Consider the following 19,398-nt stretch of genomic DNA (forward strand, 5'->3'; position numbering starts at 1 on the left):
TGAAACACCTTTTAATACCTAGGTGTACGAGTAAGTTGAGGAGTCACTGAATTCTATTCTGTGGACGTGATTGGGGAATTATCGCTGTTGAGAGCACATCCTCATAATGGACGCTAGGTCTTGCCCATCGCCTGGCCAATTAGTAAAACACGATCTCCATGGTGGAATAGGTTACAGGTTGTAGCAGTTGCGGCTTCTCTTCGATCGTATTATTTTTATTCTTACTGGCACTGCATACGTAATAATCGCTGTCGTGATGTATCCAATGGAGCATTATACATTTTTGAGCAACATAATAGGTACATGCACAGTCATGTTCTGGAGCATCAACAGATAAAAATGCGGCTTTGACGTCCGCGTATCAGGGACAATCAAAGCAGCAACCACAGCGTCAGGGATACTTTAGAGTCCAAATTACTGTCTCTCAATGAGACAACTCTATATGTCATAATTTAGTATGACAGTGCCTGTCCTCTCGTGGCTTGGTTGTCCAGCCGCTCGTAGAAGAAGTTATAGGCACAACTTTTCCTGAGTGTCGCCTATCGAACGTGACTGGAACAAGGTTCTTCTGGAACATATCAAGGCCCTGTCTGAGTCCATGGCACGGTGAATGGAGTATGTGACTAGAGATCTCGGAGGTTTCGCACAATACTAAATTCTCAAAGATTATGTGGAATTTTCTAATCACATACAATTTGAAAACATGTCATGACATGAAAATATTTTTTAAAAATCGGAAACCGTTTTCTTAATGCTCTTTTGACCAAGGGAAACGCTACGTAATGGAACTAATCATGAACATACGTTCTCCATGTAGTTCAACAAAGCGCGTTGTCTCTCCAATCGTGAACGGCCCAATGCAATTTGTGTCAGCTCATCAGACTGTCAACATGCCTAGAAGGGCAGAGAAGGGATGTCAGGACGAGAAGTAGCCCGCTGAAACGGTGTACGCAACAGCGACGTCAATCCAACGTTCTGTCGTTACCGTGAGACAAAACACTATTGATCTCTCACGTACTCTTCACCTGCGGCAAACACCACCAGCAAAGGCCGAGTCCTATGAATTGTAGCTCGTTGGTCCCCGAGTAGACTCCGACAGAACTCTGCACTGAATCTTGCCGGCAACTGGCAGGGGTCTGTTGACCCAGAAAGTGCTGTCGTTTCAACATGATCAGTTTGGTCTCTAGGAGCCCATTTAGAACAATGAAAGTAATCCAGAACCGTGATGAATGAAAAGATGGTGAAGGAAACACTTGGAAGCGAAACTGAACCTATAGCATTGAATTGTCCTCACCGACTAGTGAATGTGAGGCTAGATAACCATCGTTGAAGAGTGTGGTGGCAACCAGGTACAAATACACGATTAGGCACACAGTTACAGGGGCTAAACATTGAGGTGGGTCAGCCACGTTTTGACCGATACCATGTGCGGATTTCTCATCGCTATCAATTGTTAAGCCGGCCGCTGGTGGCCGAGAGGTTCTGGCGCTACAGTCTGGAACCGCGCGACCGCTACGGTCGCAGGTTCGAATCCTGCCTCGGGCATGGATGTGTGTGTTGTCCTTAGGTTAGTTAGGTTTAAGTAGTTCTAAGTTCTAGGGGACTTATGACCTCAGCAGTTGAGTCCCATAGTGCTCAGAGCCATTTGAACCATTTTATCAATTGTTATTTGAGGGCCGTGTAGTATCGGGAAAGGATCCTTGAATTTATTGTCCAGCCCTACGATCGACATTTCGGCGATGGATTCCTCTTTGAAGGCAATACCACAAGAGCAAACCGCAACCACCAAGTGAACTGCTTCCCAGCAGGTAGGGATCCAGTGAACGGTTGCGGTATCTTCTGACGAGAGCCCTATCGAAGGTGTTTTGGAGTAGCTGAAACTTGAGATGTATCGTCGCAAGAAGTCCAAACTCTGACCGTTGTCGAACAGCGGGACAGGAAACCAAGTACGTGACAATGCACTGATTTTAGCAATACGGTATTGAGTGTTACCTGTACTAAATTTTGATTCACTGACGCGCAAAGGTGCGAAATTTCCAGCAGATTGCCTTTATTTTGGTTACTGTTTTGTTTTTATTTAATTGTGTAGGTTATTTCAATTTCGTAAGTCGTCTTATCTGGCTCCCTGAGCCGCTTGAATCAAAGCCTACTTGCGGTGCCCTAACCAGATCGCCCAAAACCTTTCTGAGTAATTTATAATCCTAAGCTGTCGCTTCAGCCAGAAGCATTGTAATTGGTGTTGCAACTTTCAAGAATGTTAATTTACTTTTGAGATCTCTAACGACGCCTTTCTTGTAGCACGTAGGAGACGGGATGTATCCTCGTCTGTTTTTGGAAGGAAGAGCGCAATTTCGAGCGTAGGAGAGGACGAAGAGGGGACCTTGAGGGAAAGTGTGACGCACCCTGCGGGGCCTACTTCCTGGCGGACGCGGCCGGCGCGGCCTCAGTCGTCCCGCGGCGTGGCTGGCGTCAGGACACACTACCACACAGGCCTACTTGCGGAGCGCTCCGGAGACTTCGACGCGCGGTTGGAACGCGAACCACGGCTCATTGACGGTGAGTGCCATCAGTTCAGATATTATTTACAGCTTCGTGTTCGATTACTAAAACATCTGTTTCTTGGACTGTTGACGATATGTTTTTTACATCTCTGAATAACTCAACACACCGGCCATTGTTGACGAGTTACGGAACAGTTTGTCTAACGATGACGCTATTAATACGCATGTTGACGTGTGAAGTGTTGCGGATCAAGAACGATGCACGTAACTAACAAAACTCTTAAATTAGCAGCAAACATTAGTGCCCTCTAAGCATTTGCTACTTGTTGTATCGAACTAATTTTACTCGAATTGATTTTAGAGTACATAGCATTTAGTTAAGATGGATGTGAGGTTGCGTAGTTATCATACAAACCTATAGACAACTACGTACTTGAAGGCATTACTGATAAATTAGAGGGAAACCGCCATAGCGAAATGAGAAACGTAGTAGCAGATATAAAGATACTGTTCAATTTATTCCACTTGAATATAAAATGGAAGATGAGAAAACATACTGAATCTTTGTACCATATACTACGAACTAATTTCAGTGTGCAAATATTGAGTTAGTGGTAAGATTTTGTAGTCAGACCGTGCCAGATTTCTACTTGAACTTAAAACATTCGTCGTAACTTAAAACACTCGATCAAGCTCTAGTGTTGTAATATCGCAGTGAATCAACAGAGTGTAGCAGAACGATATTTCGAACGTCTTTTATGCCTTCTTCGTTGTTTCTGTTAGTACGCGAATACAATAAAATTCAATACGCTTCAAGTAATAAAAGGTTTCAGTTCGAACTGTTTGCTTAGGTTATGCAGACTCTCATCCGGACAAAAAAGTTTTGCAAATTGAAACTAAATAGTGTATCTTTATCTACTGTCGGTAACTAGGTCTAATGGTTGATAAGTTGCCCACGAAAACGTGAATTATTGGGACAAATATTCAGCGTTTTACAGAAGCCCGATGCACTAATGCATCAAGAAGATCGATTATTGTCAATAATAGTAGAAAGATGTTGACAAGTTTAGGACTGATCCTCGTATCAATTTGGTATAATGTTTTAAAATACCATTTTTCTTATTTAGACGAGATTTCATCTACTATAGCTCATATTTTAATTGGTGCTTCAATTTGGAGGTAGAAAAAGTAATAAAGGGATTCGTTCCCACTTTTAATGTAATACATTAAGGACAAATGCGGCACTTAGATGTTTCAGTATCATCTACTTGCGTTCAGCCAGCAAAATAAGTTTTACATACTATCAGCTACAATTTCTCACGAATGGCATCTTTATGGATAGTTTTTAGCGTATTTAAAAGTATTGGCTTTATTGTCAAAAATAAACGTTTAAATCAGTGCAACAACCATCTGCAGAAAAGCTGCAAAATGTGACGTGCAGTATCGCCTGGGTGGACAAAATTTAAGTCTCTTGTTATTGCACCGTCAGGTAGGCGTAAGTTCATGTCTGATAGCTGCAACAAATACGTAAGTACTACTTTCCCCGTAAACGTCCACTGCAGTGGACAGCTGTTTTATGGCCGGTTCTTTGGCGTTTTGAATCATTCTTGAGGCTGAAAATGCACGCAGAGTACAGCACCAGGAGGGGTGTCAGCTGGAGAGGACTACGTGCACCACAGGGTTAAGATCAATAAAGCTCCTATACACGCCAACGTCTCGACTCAAAATGTATTAATAGGAGAAACAGGTATGATGAATAAAGCACAATTCCTGAAATCCTAAATGGTTCTACCTCGTTGACGAAACCTCACCATGAAAAAGTTTCTATTTCATTGAATATTTGGGGCATCAGTTTTAGTTGGCTTAATCTTCTCCAGCAATCTTTTCAGAACTGACGGTGTTACTGAAGAAAAGAAAAATAACCGTTTCTCACCGTGTACCCAAGGGTTATAACTGGCGATATTCAAAGCTGCCTCGCATTTCAGTTACATTTACACGTAGATTCATTGTTCGAGGCACCTAGTATGCTATTTTGTCCCTTGAAAAAAAAAAAAAGGCATCTAAATTTTTCAAATACTGTTCTAATGGTAAAATCACATAGTAATTTCTGTGGTCTCTACGAAACTGCAGTATTAATGACATTGTTCGACATTTGGAATACTTGGAGTAATGTTTTATTGAAAAAAGTCGCATAGCCCACGACAAGTAGTCTTGAAATATTACATGTACATTTTTCTCAGTAATGTTTTGATATTTGTTGTTAATTACGAGATAAACTTATCTGCAGAACGCGGCTCTTCCTCTACTGTTCCTCTACTTCCAAATCACACGGCAGACACTTTTGGAAGGAGCGGTGTTCAGATTCCCGTCTGTTCAATCTGTCTTAGATTTTCTGTGATATCCTCATCGCCCATGAGACGAATGCCGGTATGGTTCCTTTGAAAAGCGCACGCCTTTTTCCTCTTCCATCCTTATCGAGTCATAACTTGTGTTCCGCCTCTAATGGTGGGTTCAGGGAATGTTAAACGTCTGCGATTAATTACGTAAATGTAATCCATCCACGACAGAACAATCGTTCGATCGATTCTTTAGTAATATTCACCGATCTGGGACGCTTATCAAGTAGAATTAATAAAAGAGTTACAGAAGATCCAGCAAAGATCGGCATGTTTCGTCACGGCCTCGTTTGCTCTTTACGAGAGCGTTACGGAGATGCTCAACAAACACCGGTGGTAGATTCTACAAGAGAGGCGTTGTGCATTATGGAGAGGTTTACTGTTTAAACTTCGAGAGGGTACGTTCTAATTCGTGAGTGGAACAGGGAAAGGGGGGAAAGATAGTGACACCAGCCATATTCTACATCTCATATCATAAGGTGGTTTTTGGAGCATAGATGTAGTATACATTAAGATCGTGATGATCAGTTATTAGCATAACAAGCATCATTTATTAGTATTTCTTTCAAATTCTAAATCTGATTCATGGATGATACAAAACTAGCTTTGAAAACAAATATACCCTACTACAGAATAACACCTTGTATGCAACATGAAAGAACATTTTTAGGAACATGAACAATATTGAATGACAACTCATTGCTTATTCTATAATGATCTGAAATAGCCCATTGTCGCAATCCCATCGCTTCAACACTTGACAATTTGACTGATTAGAAGAATGAGCGCTTGAGTGTGGAACACTGGCCTCTATCTCGCTGGGAATGACATATAAATAGATGAAATCAGTAATGTGTGTATGTGTAAAATTGCTATATATAAAATATTACTTTATCGGCTACATACCTATAAACAAAATTCTGCTTCAAAAATAAAGACGAAGATCATGCAATCAACTCATCACTATAAACTTCATCCAAGTAAGTACTTCTCATGTCGCCGTATTGTATATAGCAGAGAGCACTTCGTTCCATAGTTTCTGGCTTCCTTTACTGTTCTGCTCGATATTGCAATTTGGGCTTCTTGCGCTCCCACGTCTCTCCTGACTTAAAGTCCATGTGCGAGATGCACGATGGAAATGAAAAAATCGAGATTGGTATTTTATGCCACATGAAATCGTTCGGGATGGGGCACAGGCTCGGACTGGACAAGAATCTGCGTCTACAAGTTTACCCTGCAGTGTCTGTCAGAGGGTTCATCGAACCATCTTCAAGCTATTTCTCTATCGTTCCATTTTCGAAGAGCACGGGGAAAACGAACACTTAAATCATTCTGTGTCAGCAGGAAATAAACCGTGGTCATTTGGAAGCAACTAGCCAGCATTTACCTTAAGTAGTATAGGGAAACCAAGGAAAACAAATATCTGGTTGGCACTTCGATGACATGCGACCATTTTTCACGATTCTGAGGACATATACCAAGATAACAGTAGAAAAGTTGTATAGTCTACCTCGAATATTGCTACCGGACACTCCCCAAATAGCATTCCGCGAGACGAACCTCTTTCTTCCGAAGATCGCCTTGTAAGGTCTTTGAACATCTTTGCAACGTTGTCTGAAACAACTGGTTGTGAATCTAATGTCACGCTTATGAATTTCTTCGATTGCGTCCTTTACTACGACCTTGTGAGGAGAACAACACTTGACAGGATTCAAGAACAGCTATTGTGTATTTCCCTTGATGCCGCAGTAGACTTTCTCAAAATTATCGTAATAATTCGTCTTTTTGCTCTAACTAAAATTTATATTATCTTCATTGTTACTATTACACTCCTCGGAAATTTGTAAACTCTCTCTAGAGGCCAGCTTGTCAAGTCGATGCACACAGAGTCATTAGCATTTCCGTACAACATGATTATGTTGAAATTGAACAAAATATTAATAATTCGCCATCAAAACGTTTATGAATAACCAGTTCTCTGTGGATCATGTGAAGGACAGCAGGGAAACTTCGGCTTTAAGAACGACTCATTTCCTTGCAGATGTCTACGAAACGCACTACCTCACTTGCTTAATATGCTTGAACACTGTTACAAAGAAGACTTCTGCACAGACTATGTTCTGGCAGTGACCTTCCATAAGAACATCTGAAAGTATGTTTTTCTCTCTTAGGGAGTCAATAAACTTTTACATTTATTTGTAAATGAAGTCTACGATCACAAATTTGAGGCCGAACCGAGTGCTCAACTACACAACCGTGGAGAACTCCTACCAACTCAAGAAACTGATTTGGCTAAAACGAAGGTCAGACGGTCTCTTTTCAGATCCTTGTGGTTACTGAGTATTTCATGAATCGCGAGGTTTCAGTTTTTCCATTTGTCTGTGGATGTGAATTTCAAATCACGCATTCGCTACATCGAAGACCTCTCTACACAGTTCGAGAAAGCTAGCTGAGATGTTATTTGCATAAAACGATAAACCATCACCATTGTCAGTATGCATAAGAAACGACTGTGATCTACTTGTTATCTTTCTGTATGACTGTTGTGTTTCTCCAATAAGAGCAAAAGATTCGATGCACTTTATCTATGCTTCTAAAGGGCTAACCCGGTTCATGGAGCTCGATCCAAGTTGCAGTTGTCTAACTGCTTCCAGGGGCAACAAAAAATTGATTTTAAACGTTTTGTATATTTATCGACAGAATTTAAAATTTTAAAATGCCTTCATACTCTAATCGTTAAGAGCTATTATCTTATGTTAAAGGCTTAACACACTAAGTATTATATACAGAAACAGTATGTGTGTCTCGACGCAGCGTAACTCAAAGCGCGCAAATTACTCAGACTTTATTCAACCAGTATTTGACAATGAGAACACGTAGGACTTGTCACACACTTTAAACATAATTTGAAACCGTTTCAAAACTTTTTCTCACTTAGGGCTTACATGCCTGAAGTCAAATATTTAACACATTAACTTATTTGTAAAGGAAACAAAATTTTCTAACTCCTATATACATGACACTTCAATTCCTTAACCGAAGTGGAGATCATTTCAGTTGTGCAGATTACATTCGCATAGAAACCAGCAAGGCAATGATTTGAAAAAGTCTGCCGTACTGCATCAAGTAGCCATGTAAAACTTTTATGCTCATAAATTGAACGTAGTAGGTTTTGTAGTCGAGTGACTTCATTCAGCATAGGGCCCTCTTCAAATACCCAGTTCTTCTGACAAAAACAGCAGAGTACACTCACGTTACTAAGGACTTGTTAATAACGGGAAATTATTGGCAAGTGTAGAGAATTCAGTCTGAAAAAAGAAAAGAAGCCACTTTGCTCTCTGATTAAGCTTTCTCAACAAATATAGAAGAAAAAAAGCATCGTTGGCTATACCTGACTGGGTAAGGCATCCACGAGGAATTAAAAATAAACCACAGATATCTGAGTTAAATTCGGAATTTTACTTTATTGCACATTTCATAAATTCTCTGTCAGATTTGTTGACGCTGAGTCAGTTAATTTACTTTAAAATATACATGTTTTTTTATTTCGTTGGAATGGTTCAAAATATTGTCACGATGTAAACGTGTGAGAAGCAGAGTTGTCTCAACTTGTTACGATCGGATTTAGGTCTCTGACCTGGCATTTTATGAAGATTTCAGGCCAGCCTTCGTATCAGGTGATCTAGCAATATCATGAGGACCTAAATCAGAATGTTTGTATTGATGTTTGAACCAAAATCGTACTAAATTGGATTCTGATGATTAGCTCTTTTCAGTTCCCTTAAAAAAATAGATTATCAAATCGGAATGTGCTCAGCTATACTTCATAACAGATTCCCAAGTTAAATGCACAGCCCTGCAGATTTTTGCTTCTAACATTGCCATTGTATCTCTCTCCCCTCACGCGGAAGTGAATACGTTGTGAGCGGTACAATAACGCACTCGCTCTTCAATCAAGATGTTTAAGGCAAATTAAGAACTCTGTTTAAAATTTCAAATATTTTATAAAACGACATAAGAATGGTATTCAACTTTTGGTCTACACGTTAGATGAGATGATTTACTACAGATTTACAATCTAGTAATGCGACGATACTAGGGTTCGTGGAACTTGGAAGAAATGAAGCGTGAGGTTATATAATTTATAGGTTAGCATAAGGAGCAACTGTAGGATGGATACTTCACACAGAAGTTTTGACATCTGTTCTGTTACTAAATTAATGATAATACAGTATGTAGTGTAGTAGTATACAGGAACTCTGAGTACACGGACACGTGTTACTTCGTTACTCAGTAACCGCTTTTCCTTTCACCCAATGTGTAGGAATCATCCTCCTCTTCATCTTAAAAGTTAGTAAATACAAACAGAAATTACCTTCATTTTTCAAACTCATTCTGACACTACAATAAACATATTTTTAAGCAGATGCAGCCATGTACTGGGAACGTGCAGAAACGAAAACAAGTTATGCATTGGAAGCATATGAATTAAAGTATGCGCTACAATCAGGTACAGCGAGTTTAGTGTATTCCCTGAGCAAAAAAAAAAAAAAAAAAAAAAAAAAAAAAAAAAAAAAAAAATCGTGTAGCATATATGCTGCGTAAGAACTGAGGAGGTTAAGTTCTCGTGACTTGTCGTTTGCGAACTACAGAAAAATAACGATAATCCTTAAACATTATTTTGTGTGAAAAAACTGTACATAAATTTTCTATTTTTTCAGCGTTACCTATAGCGTCATTTGATTTACCGTACAAAGTGAAGTCTCCCTGTCTAACATAAAAGCCGATGATGGAAGCAATGAAACTGTTGGATGCGGGAAACTTTCAGTTACTCATATCCAACAAAAGGGGCAAAACCCTTCTTGTTGTCTTTGCCGTGAATCTTGAAAGATAGTTTGTGCAGAAGTATCATGAGAAACGTCATTTACAGCTATGAGAAACGTCATTTACGGCTGTTTATGGAACGAGATGTAACGATTTCCATGCTGGCTAGGATCTGTTTTCCACGTTCTACACTTTTGTGGCGAATATCGATCTGATTTTATGATTTCGTCTTGACTGCTGCGTTAAAACACACAGAAGGACGTGTACTTCAGTCTTAATGAAATGTTGCTGAAGATAAATTAGTAGGTACCACAGATGTCGGAGCTGAACGGATGTTATTAGGGCGTTCTAGGAAGCAGTGTGTTGTTCCTTCCTATTTAATAATTCCCCCTGACAGTGATAGACAGGTCATTTGAAAGTCAAGGACAGCAATCAACGAGGCAGCTTCAGTACGATTGCTTTCTCCCACACAGACGCAGTTCGCCTACGAATGGGGCATCGCCCTAAGACACAGTCTTTCCTTTGTTCTTCTAGAGCCTGCTGAACGGAGCTTGTGGTATACTAGTTTTCACAACGTGATACCTTAGTTCACTATAATTCCGCTGAGTCATTCCACGAAATTTATTTAGCTACTCTACTTCAGAGATATAAAAGTCTAGTTTTTATTCTGTCACGTTCATGTAGTTTGTAAAGAAAGTTAACTTCACATTTCTACTAAGTGAAATGAAACACCTTGGCATTTATATAAAAGCTTTAGTTACTTTACGTATTCATTAACGCAAAGCAAGTATGTGAACGATTCTACATTTTCCATGTTTCGGCACTGAGAAGTAGTTCACTCAGTCGTTAAGGCAAATGAAATATGAACAGTGGTTGTGCTTTAATACCTGCGTGAGAATCACATTCGTCATAAGAGCAGGGCGCTCTATCGCTTGCAGGTGATCAGTGAAAATTAACGAACCTCTTATATTGGTTTCATTGTCGAGACAAGTGAACCTGAAATGTCACATCACTGAAGATAATATTTTAGAATTCGAGATTCATGAGTTACCTGTTCTACGGTTGACAAGTTTCCGGCAAGTCATATATCTATACTTCGGCAAGGCATCAATCAATTTCCGCCCTACCATGTAATGAAATAGCATACGCAACATGCATATAAAAGAAAATAGGACCTATTATTCCTTACAATATTTTTGTATTCCGATTTTGGTGCGCTCAACAGAATGATTGTTAGCGTGCAAACTGAAACACATTATGAAACAAGAAGTGGTTACAAATTTAAACACACTAATACGCAGTATCAAGCAAACACTACAAGCACTCTGTATTTTTGGATCTCCTTGACCAGAGTAGGAAAATAATTATACTTGGGATTAGTAGAATAACATACGTCTCATCGTATATAAGAGACGCCGAATAAGTAGCGTGGTCGTCCACGGATTATTGTCCCTTATACCCAGCGAATCTCCCACTGATTAATCGTTGTTCGTTTTAATTCTGAATTAAGTTAGTGACTCTGGTGCTCCGGAGATAATTTTCACTACACACGTTATGATATTGAATGTTTCAGTTTGACATGTGAACACATTTGTTAATAAAAATATTTATGTATGTACGCGACAGACATTTATATTTCTGTAACTGACCACCTATTTCTGAATATATATTATTCTGAAGCCTATATAATAGAAGTAGCGGTCAAGAGTAAACTTTATTGTTGTCTTTCGGGCGTTTTATTTCCATGGGTAGATTGGAAAAGAGTTTTATAGCCATGCTTTTCGATCCTTCCGCGTGAAAGGAAGTAAGTGAGTAGAAGCCAAGGACGCTTTATCCTTAAACAACAAAGACAGTACCTGACATGCAGCTACGCATGTACGTCGAGGAAACCACCTACTAATGAAAATACTGACAAAATCTCGTTTCAAGTGAATATCTGACCGATCTTGAGGTAGTTAGAAAGGAATCCTCTTTCCTTGTTTAACTGGCATTTAGTCCGTACGTCATACAGTCGTCTTTCCGTTTTTTAGGGGTTTTCTAGGATAAGGTCAGATATATTTAAAAACTTTGTTATTGCGTTTAGTATTAATACATATTTTGATGGCGGAAGATGGCCATATCAGAGAGTAAAAGTTGATTATGACTGATTACTTGTTGTAAGAATTCCGTCTGCTGGTTGACATACGACCGACACACGAAGAAAATATGTTTAGTATCTTCTATCGTTATGCCATCCGATTCACAGTAAGGATTATTTTTTACGTGTATTCCGCTGGGAAGACTGGACAATGATCCAGGATTAATGGAACTTACAACTTTCAAATTCGCTTTAGTTGTGTAGAAACATGACTTTGAAGGGCCGTTCGGCTGTTTGTGACATATTATTTTCCTTTACTACTCATTGTTGCAAAATAATGTCTTCTCTTTGACATCCATATGAAGTTGTATTCGGATGTGATGGTGGGCAGTCATCGAAGATATGGCATTTGAGCGAGAGAGGGAGAAGGAACTGATAACTGCCCTGAGATCTTTTTCAGCATTCGCAGCATATGAGTAAGCACCGCCCACATGGCAGGGACTTGCTTGTTCGACACACGTAATTTTCGCAACAAAAACGAAATATTGTACAGCGGCTTTACGGCGCAGGCAACGTAAACGACTTGTTCGATATAGTTCTCGCAGAAAAATCGGAAAGCCGCATCCAGTCACATGAAGCAAGTACTTCTGTCCAAACAAGTGTTTTGTTCACTGCTCAAGACTGAAAATAAATAGACACACACTGTCGGCTGAAGCTGTCAAGTTGTGCATGCGATAAAGCTCTACACTGTGACCTAAATGAGAAAATACGTGCTTAAGTACCCTGCAATGTGATCGGATTGCCGGCCGGAGTGGCCGAACGGTTCTAGGCGCTACAGTCTGGAACCGCGCGACCGCTACGGTCGCAGGTTCGAATCCTGCCTCGGGCATGGATGTGTGTGATGTCCTTAGGTTAGTTAGGTTTAAGTAGTTCTAAGTTCTAGGGGACTGATGACCTCAGAAGTTAAGTCCCATAGTGCTCAGAGCCATTTTGATCGGATTCAAGATTCCTAGCAGACAGAAATCCACACGCCGTTCTTAACGGGACACAATCGTCAAATGTAGAAGGGACGTCGATAATACTCCAAGGGGAAGTTTTTTTTAGGGCCATAATTTTCCACGGCGTGTGAATAATTTATGGACAATGTCGAATGGTGTATGAGCCTGTTGGATGACGAGGCTGTTCTATGTAGGAAAGTCGTAACGGCGAAAATGGCAGGAAGTCCTGCACAGGAGCAACGACTGGGGTGCGGACTGGTTGTTGACCCTCATTATAAATAAATACAACTTTCTACGCATAAATAGGCAGAAAGTCCCAATATGTGGGTTTAGTCATTGCAATGACTAATCCCAGTAGTAACCGTAAAACATCTAGAAGAGTTCAAGGGAAGCGACAAAGTGGAATGGCCACATAAAACTACGCTGATGAAAGTATCCGGACACCCATATAGTATTATGGACTTGATCACTACAAGTCACCAGAGGCGGAGAGTATTGTATTATCAGCAGAGCAACAGTAACAGCAGAACGGGTCTGTCAAGAGACATCAATGACTAGTCACTGGATACCGCCTGCGCAACAAACTCGTTAAAGACATTCCAACTTTTCCATAGCTGCACAAGTCGAATACTGGCGATCTGATTGTGTAGTGGAAATGCGAAGGAACAGCCACAGCTAAACTGAGACAAGGCAGATCTCATGTAGTGACGCATAGGAATAGTCGAGCGCTGCGGAGGGTGATTGTAAAAAAATATCGTATAAAATCTGCGGAAGGACTCACTCGTGAGAGCTACCAGTAGTCAAGCTACCACATTCACTGAGTGTAGCGAGTTAAACGAATGGAGTACAGTGGTCGAGCAGGTTCTCGAAAGCCACGCACATGTGTAGTCAATGCTAAGTGACACTTAAGGTGACGTAAAGAGCGACGCTGTTGTACAGTGGATGCCTGGAAACGACTGATTTGGAGCGATCGATCACTCTATCCTCTTTGTCAATCCGATGGATGTGTTTGGGTTTGGCGAATGTCTGGAAAGCGCTACCTGCCAATCATGTCTGGCGCTTGTAATGAAACATAGAGGAGGTGTTACGGCATGGGAGTACTTTTCGTGGTTGGGGTGTGGTCTACCCAGTGCACTTACGAAAGTTCTAAGTACGGAAGGAAATGAACACATTTTACCGCATTTGTGGTGCGTCCAGTAGCGGAACAGTTCAGAGGCGATGATTGATTGTATCAGAGTGACATCGAACTCTATCATAAAGCACCACTACCGAGCGAGGCGGCGCAGTGGTTAGACACTGGACTCTCATTCGAGAGGACGACGGTTCAATCCCGCGTCCGGCCATCCTGATTTAGGTTTTCCGTGATTTCCCTAAGGCAAATGCCGGGATGGTTCCTCTGAAAGGGCACGGCCGAATTCCTTCCTCATCCTTCCCTAATCCGATGAGACCGATGACCTCGCTGTCTGGTCTCCTTCCCCGAAACCAACCAACCATAAAGCACCATTAGTCCGAGGTGTACTGGCTTTGCCAGAGTTCCCAGCTGAACACTCTGGGTGAGTTAGAATGTCGACTTCGCTCCACATTCCCCCCGTCCCCGCCCCATTCAAGATCTCTAGCTTTCCTAGCTCCTATTCTCGAGGAAGAATGGAATGTCATCCCTCTACAGACATTCAGACACATCACTGAAAGCGTCCTCAGCAGAGTTCTAGCTGTCATGAACGGGTAGTATGGACACACCTCACATTAATGTCCACATATCCAGTTAGGTTTGACCAGATGGTGTAGCTGTGGGAAAAGTAGATACCAAGCTATCATCCATTGGTAGACTCCTTAGGAAACCTTCCACAGATTATTGAGTTCTGATCATCAGCCGCAGATACTTGTTACCTAGGATTAAGGGAGGAGATAAAGATCCCATTGTCACACCGTGGCAAAAAAATGGTTCAAATGGCTCTGAGCACTATGGGACTTAACATAGAACTTAGAACTAATTAAACCTAACTAACCTAAGGACATCACACGACACCCAGTCATCACGAGGCAGAGAAAATTCCTGACCCCGCCAGGGATCGAGCCCGGGAACCCGGGCGTGGGAAGCGAGAACGCTACCGCACGACCACGAGCTGCGGACTGTCACACCGTGGATGGTTTTTTGCCGCATTGAAGTGCACTGCCCAACCTATCTGCAATGAACTGTGTACTGTGTAAAACGTTGTTAAGTGCTCCTGTGTAGTTATTAAATTCTGAGTACATGTAGGAATTGCTATGTCCGCGGACCTAACCGAATCACGCGCGCCCTGCCGTCGCTCAGCCCGGCCGCACACGCGCGGTGATCGGCCTCAGCTTCACGTCACGGCCGCCGGAGGTTCGTGGCGTTATCTCCGGCTGAAGACGTCGCGCCATTCAATAGTTCTCGCCTGCAGCTCCCTCTATGGTCACAAGATACAACGGGAGCACAGACCTGACGTCGCGGCCACTCGCTCTTGCTCGCTAGCTGTGTTAATATCGAAGTGTTTTTGTATAGATCTTATATGACAACCCTGGGCTTAGAAATTAGTTACGATTTGGATTCCACTGTGGATTTGTGAATTCTAATGTGAACTTAATTACATAGCTACTTGCTATGAGAGCAATAGACGGTGCTTGCTTCAGTGTGGAGAATAAAGATAAGTAATCTTCCTGATCGCTGGCGCCTTACTTTGAGACTAATCTTTTCTTGGCCATCAGATGTTGCGTCACACCCCGGTCACGTCCTGCTACCAATTCCAACTTAAATTTGCCACTCCAGGAAGACATAAAAGGAATGGCTACAGAAAATCGCCTTATTAAAAAATGCCCTCTTATCTGTAAATACTGATCCATGAAGTTTTATAAACGCTGTCTGGCCTCATTTTAAGAACCATTTAATAAGGAACACTTTGCGCAGCGGTTAATCTGTGGCATAAATGAACATTTAAATGTATCTTAATGCTCAATTTCCTATCTCTACTTTATCACCTGACTTCCTGTCCAGGGCTTCTCCAGACACGTCTCCGCTGGTCATCGGAGATCAGTTCGAAACAGGACTCGTCCCTGGAGACAATTCTGGTTTATTCAATGAGATTCCAGGACGCAGACGTGTCTGGAGAGCCCCCGGACAGCGTGGGATCCAACCTGAACTGTCGCCAGGCACATGGCACGGCAGGCATGGACGATTGTCTGGAGTGCCATTTCATCTACATCTACATGGATACTCTGCAAACCACATTTAAATGCCTGGCAGAGGGTTCATCGAACCACCTTCACAATTTTCTATAATTTTCTATTATTCCAATCTCGTATAGCGCGCGGAAAGAACGAACACCTGTATCTTTCCGCACGAGCCCTGATTTCCCTTATTTTATCGTAGTGATCGTTTCTCCCTATGTAGGTTGGTGTTAACAAAACATTTTCGCATTCGGAGGACAAAGTTGGAATTTCGTGAAAAGATTCCGTCGCAACGAATAACACCTCTCTTTTAATGATGTCCAGCCCAAATCCTGTATCATTTCAGTGACACATTCTCCATATTTAGCGATAATACAAAACTTGGTGCCATTATTTGAACTTTTTCGATGTACTCCGTCAGTCCTGTCTGGTAAGGATCCCAAACCACGCAGCAGTATTCTAAAAGAGGACGGACAAGCGTAGTGTAGGCAGTCTCCTTAGTAGATCTGTTACATTTTCTTAGTGTCCTGCCAATAAAACGCAGTCTTTGGTTAGCCTTCCCCACAACATTTTCTATGTTTTATTTCCAGTTTACGTTGTTCGTAATAGTAATTCCTAGGTCTTCAGTTGAATTTACGGCCTTTAGATTTGACTGATTTATCGTGTAACCGAAGTTTAACGAATTCCTTTTAGTACTCGTGTGGATGACCTCACGGTTTTCGTTATTTTGGGTCAACTGGCAATTTCTGTTTCGCAATTGGTTTTGATCTTCTGATGACTTTATAAGTCGATAAACGACTGCATCATCTGCAAACAACCTGAGACGCCTGCTCAGATTGTCCCCCAAATCGTTTATATAGACAAGGAATAGCAAAGGGCCTATAACACTACCTTGGGGAACGCCAGAAATCACTTCTGTTTTACTCGATGACTTTCCCTCAGTTACTACGAACTGTCACCTATTTGACATGACATGACATCCAGTCATAACTGAGACGATATTCCATAAGCACGCAATTTCACTACAAGCCGCTTGTGTGGTACAGTGTCAAAAGCCTTCCGGAAATCTAGAAACACGGAATCTATCTGAAATCCCTTGTCAATAGCACTGAACACTTCATGCGAATAAAGAGCTAGTTGTCTTTCACAAGAACGATGTTTTTTAAACCCATGTTGACTGTGTATCAATAGACCGTTTTCTTCGAGCTAATTCATATTGTTCGAACGCAATATATGTTCCAAAATGATGTGGGCCTGTAATTTCTTGAATATTGGTGTGACCTGTGCAGCTTTCCAGTCCATGGGTCCGGATCTTTCGTCGAGAGAACGGTTGTATATGATTGTTAAGTGTTAAGCTAATGCATCAGAATACTCTGAAAGTAGTCTAATTGGTATACAGTGTGGACTGGAAGACTTGCTTTTATGAAGTGATTTAAGTTCCTTCACTACTCCGAGGGTATTTACTTCTATGTTACTCATGTTGGCAGCTGTTCTTGATTCGAATTCTGGAATAATTACTTCGTCTTTTTTTTAATCATTTCGGAGGACTGAAGCATCTCTTAGCAGGATCCCTTTGCTTGTCACCCGTGGTGCCCTTACAGCACAGCGGTACTTCGACGATATTCTGCGTCCCGGTTTGTTGCCCTTCATGGAAAGCCACCCAGGGCGGGCCTATATTTAAGCAAGATAAAGTCCGCCCGCACGTGGCGCAAATTTGTACTATTTGTCTTCGTACATCCCAAACGCTTCCTTGGTCAGCAGCGACATCTGATCTCTCCGCAATTGAGAACGTTGGCAAGACTATGGGCAGGGTCCTCGCACTATCTCGAGATTTAGACGATCTTAGGGGCAAATCGGACAGAATTTTGCACGATATCCATCAGGAGGACATCCAACAAATCTAGCAATCAGCGTCAAGCCGAATAACAGCTTGCAAAGGCCCAGACGTGGACCATTGACCTGCTCCATTAATGGAGCTTTTCTCTCTTAAATAAACCATGCAATTTTTCTGAAACTGTAATAATTTATTTACCTGTATATGTACATCACGTCTACCGATTTCCGTCCCATTCAATTACTTTTTCGTTGTGCGTACTCGTCTCTTTCTTTCTTTTTGACCTAGATTGTATGAACCGGACTAAGCCACATTCGGAACCCAAATATCAATCAGTCGAAGCACACCTCTCAATAATTCTGGAGAAAACTGACTTTTAGCTTTTCGAGCATATTTAATATCCTCAAGCAAGGGCGTTTTATCTGTGACAGAATGCTCACCTGCCACATAGGTAGCCGTAACAATTTTTCAAACAAAGGCGCACTTCCGTGTAGCGTAAAACAACGATGACAAAAATTTCATTTCTAATTTTTTTTTTTTTGAAACACTCCTAAATGACAATCTTTTATAAAAAATTGTTAATTAAGAATTTATATTTGCAACAAAAACTAGATTCTTGAGTGTGGTATGTAACTAGACATAATAAAAAGTGAGTTTTACATATAAATGAGGTACCTATGATTCAAATGGCTCTGAGCACTATGGGACTTAACTGCTGAGGTCATCGGTCCCCTAGAGCTTAGAACTACTTAAACCTAACTAACCTAAGGACAACACACACATCCATGCCCGAGGCAGGATTCGAACCTGCGACCGTAGCGGCTCCAGACTATAGCGCCTAGAACCGCTCAGCCACTCCGGCCGGCTGAGGTAGCCGGCCGCGGTGGTCTCGCGGTTCTAGGCGCGCAGTCCGGAACCGTGCGACTGCTACGGTCGCAGGTTCGAATCCTGCCTCGGGCATGGATGTGTGTGATGTCCTTAGGTTAGTTAGGTTTAAGTAGTTCTAAGTTCTAGGGGACTGATGACCACAGCAGTTGAGTCCCATAGTGCTCAGAGCCGTTTTTGAACCGGCTGAGGTACCTATGTGTGTAGTTTCATAATTTTGTTGATGAAGGACCAGCAACCCTTTTGTTTCATGAAGAAAAATCTGTCACAATTGCAGCACATATAATGTGGCGATTAGTTTCCTGCCGACTGTTCATTCTCAAGCCTGACCTACTGAAGCTGCATTGAAAGTGCCTGACGTTAATGACAACAATCTAAAATTGGCAGTAAGTGCATTACATAGCTATTATGTATTTGTTAATAAGCATTTAACTGATAAATTTTGAATTTAAAAGAGGAAGGTATTCGAAACTAGCGAAAAAAAGGGAAAAGAAAAATGACGGAAACGGGACTCTAACGATCTAGCGATTGCCAATCTCGAGAGGTATCGATTTTTATTGTATTCTTGTGTATTTGACGCTCACAGAAATACTATTAGGACATGTTTCTTTGTTCAAAAAGTCGCATCGTCCAAGAATCGAAACCAGGGCCTGACCTGAAAAGTAACCATTGTAGCGCACTTGTAAAAAATCGCCCT

At 41.5% G+C, this 19,398-nt stretch overlaps 1 long non-coding RNA gene across 1 annotated transcript in view; it reads left to right on the plus strand.

Moving 5' to 3' along the window:
* Positions 1-2,471: 2,471 nt before the first annotated feature.
* The window catches only part of LOC126260849 (uncharacterized), a 197,318-nt gene continuing 180,391 nt past the window's right edge, over positions 2,472-19,398 (plus strand). The window contains exon 1 of the long non-coding RNA XR_007546650.1: positions 2,472-2,556. This is a non-coding gene — a long non-coding RNA (uncharacterized LOC126260849). The remainder of the gene's footprint in view (positions 2,557-19,398) is intronic.

The sequence above is a fragment of the Schistocerca nitens genome, chromosome 5 (assembly GCF_023898315.1).
Source record: "Schistocerca nitens isolate TAMUIC-IGC-003100 chromosome 5, iqSchNite1.1, whole genome shotgun sequence".
Classification (NCBI taxonomy): Eukaryota; Metazoa; Arthropoda; class Insecta; order Orthoptera; family Acrididae; genus Schistocerca; species Schistocerca nitens.